Genomic DNA, 11694 nt, shown 5'->3' on the forward strand with positions numbered 1-11694 from the left:
AAATTGATGACGTGGCTTAGAATGGTGCGTACTGAACGCAAAAAAGTCTAGAGTTGTAATAAGTTTAAAATGAAGTGCCGGTGTAATAGATGAGTTTTCGTCCGAAACCGGCCCTGATACTTCGAAAGAGATTATCCAGTTTGTACACGAAGTGCATCCAGTTGTTGCCGTAACACAAGAAGTCCGGAGTTCTAATAAGTTATTAAAAATAAAAAAGGTGCAATGCTCGTTAATTAGCTTCAAACTTTTGGAATAGTGTAGACTACACTATACATAGCTCCGTGCAATCTATTCTATTCCGAAAGGCTTGAAGCTAAGCAACCTGCAGGTGAGCATTGCGCCTCTCCTTCATCGTCTCTGCACTCACGGCTTATAAACCGCTCCTACTGCCTCTCTCTTCGCGAGGTGGGACTAAAAATCAGCTTAATAAGAAACTCTAGTATCGGTTCATGCCATGAACCGGTACTAAAGGTGTTCGTGGGGCCCACAACCCGACACAACCTCATTAGTACCGGTTCGCGGCATGAACCGATACTAATTGTTGCCCACAAACCGGTACTAACGATGACCGCCCACCTAGCCGTTGGAACCGGCACTAATGGACACATTAGTGCCGGCTCATATTCAAACCGGCACTAATTTGCTTCATATTTGACCCTTTTTCTACTAGTGGTAGATGGTGTCATTATACGTTGTGTACCTGAGCATGAACAGGAACAGATCCTACACAAGTGTCACTCTGAATCCTACAGAGGGCACCATGATGGAGATAGAACTGCCCACAAGGTACTACAATCTGGTTTTTTTTAGCCTACTCTCTTCAAAGATGCTCATAAGTTTGTCTTATCTTGTGATGAATGTCAAAGAATTGGTAATATTAGTAGACGTCAAGAAATGCCTATGAATTATTCTCTTGTTATTTAACCGTTTGATGTTTGGGGCTTTGATTATATGGGACCTTTTCCTGCCTCTAATGGTTATACACATATTTTAGTTGTTGTTGATTACGTTACTAAGTGGGTAGAAGCTATTCCAACTAGTAGTGCTGATCATAATACTTCTATTAAAATGCTTAAAGAAGTTATTTTTCTGAGGTTTAGAGTCCCTAGATATCTTATGACTGATGGTGGTTCACATTTTATTCATGGTGCTTTCCGTAAGATGCTTACTAAGTATGATGTTAATCATATAATCCCATCTCCATATCATCCGCAGTCTAGTGGTCAAGTAGAGTTGAGCAATAGAGAGCTCAAATTAATTTTGCAAAAGACTGTTAATAGATTTAGAAAGAATTGGTCCAAAAAACTTGATGATGCATTATGGGCCTATAGAACTGCATACAAAAATCCTATGGGTACGTCCGCATATAAGATGGGTTATGGAAAACCATGTCATTTACCTCTTGAACTTGAACATAAAGCATATTGGGCTATTAAAGAGCTCAATTATGACTTCAAACTTGCCAGTGAGAAGAGGTTGTTTGACATTAGCTCACTTGACGAATGGAGAGCCCAAGCTTATGAGAATGCCAAGCTATTCAAAGAAAAAGTTAAACGCTGGCATGATAAAAGGATACAAAAGCGTGAGTTTAACGTAGGAGATTATGTGTTATTATTCAACTCTCGTTTAAGATTTTTTGCAGGAAAGCTTCTCTCTAAATGGGAAGGTCCCTACATTATCGAGGAGGTCTATCGTTCTGGTGCCATAAAGATCAACAACTTCGAAAGCACAAGTCCGAGGGTGGTAAACGGTCAGAGAATTAAACATTATATTTTAGGTAATCCTATTAATGTTGAAACTAATATTATTGAAACCGTAACCTCGGAGGAATACATAAGGGACACTTTCCAGAATGTTCCAGACTCCGAAAAGGAATAGGTATGTGGTACGGTAAGTAAACCGACTCCAAAACAACTCCAATGATATTTTTTATCAGTTTTGGATTATTTAAGAATTTTAGAAAGAAAGAAGTAGTCCGAAAGGGACACGAGGCCCCATGGGAGTGGAGGGCGCGCCCAGCCTTACTGGGCGCGCCCCCCTGTCTCGTGGGCACCTCGTGTGTCTCCTGGACTCCGTTTTCTTGCATATTACGTATTTTGGTCGGTAAAAATTCGTTATATATACTCCCGAAGGTTTTGACAACCGTATCACGCAAATATCCTCAGTTTTCGTTTTCAGGCTGTTTCCTGTTGCAGATCAAGAGCAAGATGTCTTCTCAGGAGTCAGTCGGGGAGAGTCGGGTGTCTCACCCAACACTGGTACCAGGAGCAAATAGCTACAGTTATCACTTTGGACCATCAACAGAGGATGATATGGAGGCCGACTTGAAAAGGATAGATGCCACGGAGGAAGATCAAGAAGTTACCTCTCGTCCCCAAGCAGAATTTATGATGGGGGAACTACCTAACCTGGCTATCCCAACTTCGGTCATCCCTTCCAACTTTAGATTTCTCTCTTATGAAAATATGAAAAAGAGCTTCACTTGTTCTCCAGAAGCTATGCAGCATCCTTGGGTAAAGGGAGCTTTGGCCGTAACGGCAAGCTTCGTAAAGAAATTATGGACCTCAAACGACAAGTCAATAAGCTTGAGAAGGAGAACCGTATTCTTAAGGGCATCATCGCCAAGAAGATCATAACGCCAACCGTGAAGAAGGAAACGTAATCACATGGGTATGGGCACTCCCCTTGGCAACTGCCAAGCTTGGGGGAGGTTCCCCGGTATCGTATCACCATCACACTCCTACCTTTACCGTTTTTATTTAGTTCGGTCCTTTTAGTAGTATATTGATCTAGTAGATAGTTTTGATATCAAGTAGTTTTGAGTTTTGCTTTGTGATCTCTTTTTGTAATCGAGTCCGTGAGTTACATATAATAAAGATTAGTGTTGAGTCAAGGGCTTTTCTATGTTGCTATGATCTTGAGAAAGTAGAAAGAACTAAAAGAGTTCTTATAGATCTTATGGTTAGTGATAACTTCACATATAGAAAGTATGAGGCAGGAAAATTGTTGAGAGTTGATAAACGTAGTTTTGGTCATCGTTGCAATTAATAGGAAGTGATAAGGAAAGAGAGGTTCACATATAAATATACTATCTTGGACATCTTTTATGATTGTGAGCACTCATTTAGTATGACATGCTAAAAGAGTTGACGTTGGACAAGGAAGACAACGTAATGGTTTATGTTTTCTCACATCTCAGTTAAAGTATATTGTCATCGACCTTCCAAACATGTTGAGCTTGCATTTCCCCCTCATGCTAGCCAAATTCCTAGCACCAAGTAGAGATACTACTTGTGCTTCCATATTCCTTTAAACCCAGTTTTGCCATGAGAGTCCACCATATCTACCTATGGATTGAGTAAGATCCTTCAAGTAAGTTGTCATCGGTGCAAGCAATAAAAATTGCTCTTTAAATATGATGACTTATTAGTGCGGAGAAAATAAGCTTTATACGACCTTGTTATGGAAGCAATAAAAGCGACAGACTACATAATAAAGGTCCATACACAAGTGGCAATATAAAGTAACGTTCGTTCGTACTAAGATTTTGTGTATCCAACCCTAAAAGCGCATGACAACCTCTGCTTCCCTCTGCGAAGGGCCTATCTTTTACTTTATGTTCGTACTTTTTGTTTTTATTTTATACTTGAGTCAAGGTGATCTTCACCTTTCCCTTTTTCATTTTATCCTTTGGCAAGCTCCTCGTGTTAGAAAGATCATGATATATATATATATATATATATAGGCTTGCTAAACTATGGCTGCGCGCATTCTACCTTATCCTACGCTCCGGCCACTTCAACCGAGCCAACCTACGCGACTAATTAGGCCGACGCGCTAACCAGGTGGAAGGGCGCGGGCGACGTGGGAAAAGATTGATCGTAACGCTTACGACCAAAACTGTTGGCGGCGCTTTGCTGGCCTTCTCCTAGACAAAAAGATAGTAATGGATTACCATCGCCCTGGTGTCGCTTTGCCAGCCTTCTCTCAGAAAAAAAATAGTAACACGTTACCGTTGCCATACTTTAGTTAACAGTCATCCCTCGCACGCCTACACAGAAAAAAAATCGTAGCTCTATTACTATCTACTCTTAATCTACTACTGGCAATGATTAGGGATGCAACCTTCATATCTACCTGCCGGTAAATAACCTAGGTCCATTACTATCTACACTTAATCTATTACTGACAATGTTTAGGAATGAAATCATGATGGCTTAGAGCCGCCGGTAAAAACCTAGGTCCATTACTATCTACACTTAATCTATTACTGGCAATGTTTACAAATGAAATCATGATGTCTTAGAGCCGGTAAAAAACATAGGTCCATTACCATCTATACTTATTTTATTACGGGCAATGAATACTGACGCAAGATCTCGCGTAGCGGAGCAACACATGGTAATATAACTAAACATGTTACTTTATTTTGCACATGCCGTTACCCACCAAATCTGCCTTCTCATCGACCGGCGCACCCGCCTGTGATTAGTAGCAGCAGCCTGCGTAGCGGAGAAACACATGGTAACAGAAATAAAGCGTGTTACTTTATTTTGCATATACAGTTACCCTCAAAATTTGGCCTTCTGAGCGACCCGCGTGCCCCGCGCACCCGCGTGCGCGTGATTAGGAGCAGCGGCCGGCGCGTAGATTAACTCAAAATGCGCGCACGCTCACTATAGCGCAGCCGTATATATATATATATATATATATATATATATATATATATATATATATATATATATATATATATATATATATATATATATATATATATATCCAATTGGATGTTCGTTAGCATAGACTATTATTGTTGACATCGCCGGAAGGTGAATACGTTGGGAGGCAACACAATAAGCCCCTGTCTTTCTCAGTGTCCGGCTGAAACTCCATAACCACAAGTATTGCGTGAGTGTTAGCAATTATAGAAGACTATATGATAGTTGAGTATGTGGATTTGCTGAAAAGCTCTATTGTTGACTCTTTCTGATGTTATGACAAATTGCGATTGCTGCAATGACTAAGATTATAATTTGTTATTTCTTAATGAAGTTTATGAACCATACTTGATATTGTGAATGGATTGTTACTTGAGCATAAGAAATCATATGATGAAATCTATATATGTTGCTATTATAAGAATGATCATGATGCCCTCATTTCCGTATTTTATTTTTTTATCGACACCTCTATCTCTAAACATGTGGACGTATTTTTCGATATCGGCTTCCGCTTGAGGACAAGCGAGGTCTAAGCTTGGGGAGTTGATACGTCCATTTTGCATCATGCTTTTATATCAATATTTATTTTATTATGGGTATTATTACACATTATATCTTAACACTTATGGCTATTCTCTCTTATTTTACAAGGTTTACCATGAAGAGGGGGAATGCCGGCAGCTGAAATTCTGGCTGGAAAAGGAGAAAATGTTGGAAACCTATTCTGCACTGCTCCAAAAGTCCTGAAACTCCATAAAACATAATTTTGGATTTATTAAGAATTATTGAGCGAAAGAAGTACATTAGGGGGCCCACACCCTGGCCAGGAGGGTGCCCCCCCCCCCTACTAGGCACGCCCCCTGTCTCCTGGGCCCCCTGGTGGCCCTCGCTGTCCATCTTCCTCTATATGAAGGCCTTTACCCTGGAAAAAATCGTGGGCAAGCTTACGGGACGAAACTCCGCCGCCACGAGGCAGAACCTTGGCGGAACCGATCTAGAGCTCCGGCAGAGCTGTTCTGCCGGGGATACTTCCCTCCGGGAGGGGGAAATCATCACCATCGTCATCACCAACAATCCTCCCACCGGGAGAGGGTCAATCTCCATCAACATCTTCACCAGCACCATCTCCTCTCAAACCCTAGTTCATCTCTTGTATCCAATCTTGTATCCAAAACCACAAATTGGTACATGTGGGTTGCTAGTAGTGTTGATTACTCCTTGTAGTTGATACTTATTGGTTTACTTGGTGGAAGATCATATGTTCAGATCCTTAATGCATATTATTACACCTCTGATTATGAACATTAATATGGTTTGTGAGTACTTATGTTTGTTCCTGAGGACATGCGTGAAGTCTTGCTATTAGTAGTCATGTGAATTTGGTATTCGTTCGATATTTTGATGAGATGTATGTTGTCTTTTCCTCTAGCGGTGTTATGTGAACATCGACTACATGACACTTCACCATTATTTGGGCCTAGAGGAAGGCATAGGGAAGTAATAAGTAGATGATGGGTTGCTAGAGTGACAGAAGTTTAAACCCTAGTTTATGCGTTGCTTCGTTAGGGGCTGATTTGGATCCATATGTTTCATGCTATGGTTAGGTTTACCTTAATACTTTTGTTGTAGTTGCGGATGCTTGCAATAGGGGTTAATCATAAGTGGGATGCTTGTCCAAGTAAGGGCAGTACCCAAGCACCTATCCACCCACATATCAAATTATCAAAGTACCGAACACACGAATCATATGAATGTGATGAAAACTAGCTTGACGATAATCCCCATGTGTCCTCGGGAGCTCCTTTCTCATTATTAGAAATTTTTCAGGCTTATCCTTTGCTACATAAAGGATTGGGCCACCTTGCTGCACTTTATTTACTTTGTTTACTTATTACTTGTCACTATTTATCTTATCACAAAACTATTTATCACCTACAATTTCAGTGCTTGCAGAGAAAACCTTACTGAAAACCGCTTATCATTTGCTTCTGTTCCTCGTTGGGTTCGACACTCTTACTTATCGAAAGGACTATGATAGATTCCCTACACTTGTGGGTCATCAGGCATCAATTCAACTAGTCCCTCCTCTCCATATTAATGGACGCACAGTTAGTAAAACTTTTGTATCGAAGTTATACTAAGTGTGCGTGAATTAATATGGATCCGAGGGAGTAACACATTCAAGGTTAACCATGATGTTCAATTCAAGCAACAATCATCAATGCTTAAACAGTAGGATCAAAATTGACCTACTCAGCCATTGGTAAATCCTGACAAATTCATCTAAAAATTTGACCTTAAACGGCAGCCAATGGAGCCCATGTAGTGCCAAATCCAAACAACAGAAAAGCAGCAATGGCTGTATGGCCATGAATTAACCATAGCAGAGAGGAGCTCACCTGAAGCGAGAGAGGAAGCTCCATGGCCGATGCGTTCCGAGCAGCAACAAGGCTAGGACAACCCCTCAGGCACAATCCATCATCATTCGCCATGCAGTCCATCCTTGTACATACAATGAATCAAACCCTCCCTTCCCAATCAATCATCCTGAGTCACCAACCAAACCATCAGCAACTAACAAGATCAAAATTGGAATTCATCAGCACTGAATTCGTCTCTGCTCCAACAATTAACCAAGAAGAATTGAAGTGGCAGATGTAGAGTGGTGAATCGGCGAAAAAAAAGGGGGAAACTTTTGCATCACCGGAACGGATGTAAGGGAAGGATGGATGGGGGTTACCTGCACAAATTGAGAGCTTAAGGAACCAAGATTGAACACGGAAAGAATGCAAGGAGGAGCTCAGATGCTACGACTTGTAGACCAACAAGTGGGAATTTGTCGCATTCTAATCTAAGATTGGACTACTGCTAGCATAATCGGCTCGATGGCCGTGGGCACACACACACAACACAACACAGGGCCACGCGCGGACACACACATGAGAGGGCAGAGGAGAGGCTTACCACCAGCTGTGTCGGAGTCATGTTGAAGATGGGTTCCCCTGCAACACCTCCTCCAGAGCCGCACGACGGATGATTCGTCACCGGAGCTCACAAGGTCGATGAGCTGCCCCTGAAAAAAATAGTAGATTTGTTCAGTACTAAAGACCATGATACCGATGCTTTGTCAGAAATTCAGAATACGTCCCAGACAAAAGTAACGAATCAAACGAAATGCTATACATAAGAAATAGCTAAAGAGAGCATAGCCATCATAACAAAATTGATTATGAAAAGATGATTACAGCTGCCGCATGAATACAGGAGTCAGTGACATGCTCATGTAAAAAAGTAAGAAAAAATTTGCTGCACAAGTTGAAAGCAGCACCAACTTGAGAAACCAAGTTGTTGGTGCTCTCAAGATGCTACAGCTTGTAGATCAACATGTAGGAATTGGGCGCGCACACACACAGAGAGAGCAAACTTTCAAAGCAGGGTATTAGGAGCGACTAGTATAGAAAATGGCCCTTCGATGCAAAAATAGAAAAATCAAAGCTGGCCCATTTGATTGAAGGTGGATGGCACAGATTTCCTGGAGGGATCTCAGTCCACTCAAACGTACATTTCAGGAAAAAACCCTGGTAAAGTTAGATATGTCACACAACGTTTCTTTCCATTCATTACATCCTTTAGGATTTCAATTCTGCACAACAGTAATGCCTAATCTCATAAAAGCCACGCATATTTAAATACACTATTGGACACCACTAATTATGCAAGAAAGTTGGGCAAAGAGGTATGTCAATACTTATCACAAAATTGGAGTACACAACATCAACGACAACAAATCCTCATCACAAATATTTTAGTACATGAATAAAATTAAGCCAGACCCTTCAATCAGAACTAAACATCTGGACATTTCAAAAAAAAAAAACTAAACATCTGGAACACCCCTACCAGAACACAACACAACAGACATACATAAATATCAATTGATACATAAGATGGGAGGGTCATTTTTGGTACAAGAACAGGTCATGTTTATGGTCGTGTCGAAGCAGAGCTCGTAGAGCTTGTGATCCTTGACGCGGACGCCGAACACAAACACCGTGCCGCCCATGCCAATGAGCGACAGGGGAACCTAGCCAGCCAAGTCGAGAGTAGACCAGGATTGCGCCTTGAGGTCGAATGCATACATGGTACTGTCCACTGGCGACCATTCAGTTATACAATAGAGAGCTGACACCTATCAAAAATTTCTTCCTCACATGGCCCTCAAATCATTCAAAGACAATCTTCCTTCCCTCCTCTTTGTAAATGTAATCAAGAAAATCTTGCCAAGAAAGATATCACTTCCTACGGCTCTGTTCAGTTGCAGGTCCCTGCTGGGTTTGGGTGATCACCCACAACCTGCAGGCTGCAGGGATTAGTTCATCTATGGGAGCAAATCCTTGTCAGCTTTGAACCATTCAGTTAATCCTTGCTAGATGAGGATTTAATATCCACGTATATAATCTCACATATGATATATATATGTACTCAATCTATGTACTGAAGCACAATCAACTAAAAAATTCCAAATTCAGAACTATCAAGTACAGTTGTTCGTCATTCAAAAAAATAATATCCAAATAAAACACCACGGCATGAACTTCTTATTAGTCAAATTTCAGAAGAAGAAAAAACTGCAGCCATCGTTGTTGTACAACTTATATTATTCACCTTGGTCGAGCTTCTGCCGTGCTGAACAAACGGCTCTCTCATCTCGCCAATGTTGCGTACGTCATGAATGGATCAATTATTCTGAAACTATCTGGCCAGAAAATAGGAGAATTAGGAAACACGACCATGTGCATGCAAGAGGCAACAATGCCAAATCACCCTGTTATTTAGGTTTCAGAACAGAAAAGCAAGACCAAAAGTTTAGGTTAACAAAATATACAACTTGACATTTCTCCCAAACATTTTAGTTCTGACTGTAGTACAACCAGTATATTTGATGCCTATAGGGAAGCTAGTATCTACAAAGCACATAATGCATAAGAAACAACAGAAGACCGTATATTGGAAAATGATTTTTACTGTTCTTTTGAGAGAAAATTAAAGGACTGGATTGACTTCTTGCTACATTCTATTTATTCTTAATGTACAATATGCAAACTCACATTTCGCCGTGACCAAAAGAGAACACAAAATAAACTCTATGAATGAGATTTGTTAACAAAATGGAGTGGCTGGTAACTGATTAACTAGTACACATGCAGCATTACTTATCAGGAAACCCATAACCCCAAGCTCTAGTTATCCCATCTCAGGACAATGCTATTATGATATACATTCAGATTAATTTTGTTTGTAGAACAAAAATGGAGTGACCAAATAAGAAAGGTGTTCAACACACAACAATTCTGTCCAGAATATACATCTTGAGACTAAGTACACATATTTCTATTCAGAACATCGATGTTGTATGATTAATTGTTTTTGGGCCTATAAGTTTCATCTCTTCTATCACTAATTTGCACAGAAATCGTTCGGGTCACTACCATTTCGTCATTAGTCAGACAAAATGCCAAATGTAAGTTGTGGTCACTCCATCATATCAAAGTACCAAACTCAGCCATTTTCCCTGACATCCACCAACAGACCTAACTAATTTACAGACCAACAGACCTAACTAATTTACAGCAATATGGCATGTATGTGAAGACCATCTCAAAATATATGCTCAATTTTATGCTATCCCCCTGCTAATATTTTTAAAAGTGCTGATGCCAAAACATTCCAACCCTGTAGTTCAGGCTCGGAGTAAAAACATTTGATAAATCAATCCACACAATTGTTTACAACTACTAAGACAGGGATCTGACAGCTAGTCCCCCCCTTGTTCGTCATACCTTTGTTGATTTCAGAAAGGAGAGATCGGATCCTAGAATAGGGATCTGACCGCCATGTGAGCTCATTTGTATTCACAATTAAGACCAATAATTCAATCTTCCCACCGGTCCATGAACCCTAGAAATTATCGAGACCAAGACCAAGAACCCTAGAAATTAAGAGGATGACTGGGGGGGGGGGGGGGGGGGAATGTTGAAGAAGAGGAGGAGGAGCAGGGCCTTACCAGTCCAACAACGGGTCGTCACGTCGCTGTAGCGCCACCGCCGTCGGGAAGCAGTTGGGAGATGAAAAATGGGTGTGGCTCTCGTTTGATGGCACAGAATGTAGGAAGCAAATTCAATAGAGATGAAGGTCCTTTTTGCACAGAAGCATGCATTTGTCTGTACACATCCTTCAGCAGAATCTGTGCCATCCATCCTCAATCCAATGGCCCAACTTCGATTTTTCTATTCTTGTATCGGAGGGCCATTTTCTATACTAGTCGCTCCCGTATGTATCGGCTCCTGCCACAGACGGACTGCCTCTATGGAGTTGAGCAAAGCCATGCCCCCCACGTCACACGAATCAAGCCACACCCCTGGTAAGTAAGTAGAAGTCACAAGAGCTTCTTGCTTACCGCTCCCCGCCACTTCGGACTAAGTTTTTTTCTTAATGGATTATTACGAAGCTGGTTAAAAATGTCTAAAAGTATAAATTTAGTACTCCCTTCGTCCGGAAATACTTGTCCTCGAGGACAAGTATTACCGGACGGAGGGAGTATAAATATTGTTCTTGAGCAACAAAATTTACAGCAAGGCCGTACGTACGCGCGCGGTCGAGCACCGCCGTTCCCGTGCATGCATGCACGCGCCACGTCGCCGTCTCCGTGACAGACTACCTGCGTCATGAATCTGGCGCCGAGGAGAAGGAGCATGAACGGAGGTGCGGCAGCCGCGCCCATGACTAGGGTTTGGAGTCGGGGTGCATCCGTCGCCGTCGTCACTGGCGGCTGCGAGGAGGCCGTGGTGGAGCCGGCTACGGAGGGAACGCCATGGCGGCTGTGCCTCCTCCTCTCTTGGATTGGATGAACGCCATGGCCGATCTGGGACCTGGTCGCTCCCTCTCTCTTCTCTTCTCTTGGCTCATCCTCTGA

The 11694-nt window shown here is 41.7% G+C and overlaps 1 long non-coding RNA gene across 1 annotated transcript; it reads right to left on the reverse strand.

Moving 5' to 3' along the window:
• Window positions 1–8486: 8486 nt before the first annotated feature.
• LOC123110238 (uncharacterized) lies at window positions 8487–11170 on the reverse strand. The gene is made up of 3 exons (XR_006453238.1): window positions 10786–11170; window positions 9387–9477; window positions 8487–9074 (listed from the first exon to the last, which is right to left on the reverse strand). It is a non-coding gene; the product is annotated as an uncharacterized lncRNA (long non-coding RNA).
• Window positions 11171–11694: the final 524 nt, after the last annotated feature.

The sequence above is a fragment of the Triticum aestivum genome, chromosome 5B, assembly GCF_018294505.1.
Source record: "Triticum aestivum cultivar Chinese Spring chromosome 5B, IWGSC CS RefSeq v2.1, whole genome shotgun sequence".
NCBI classification, from domain to species: Eukaryota; Viridiplantae; Streptophyta; class Magnoliopsida; order Poales; family Poaceae; genus Triticum; species Triticum aestivum.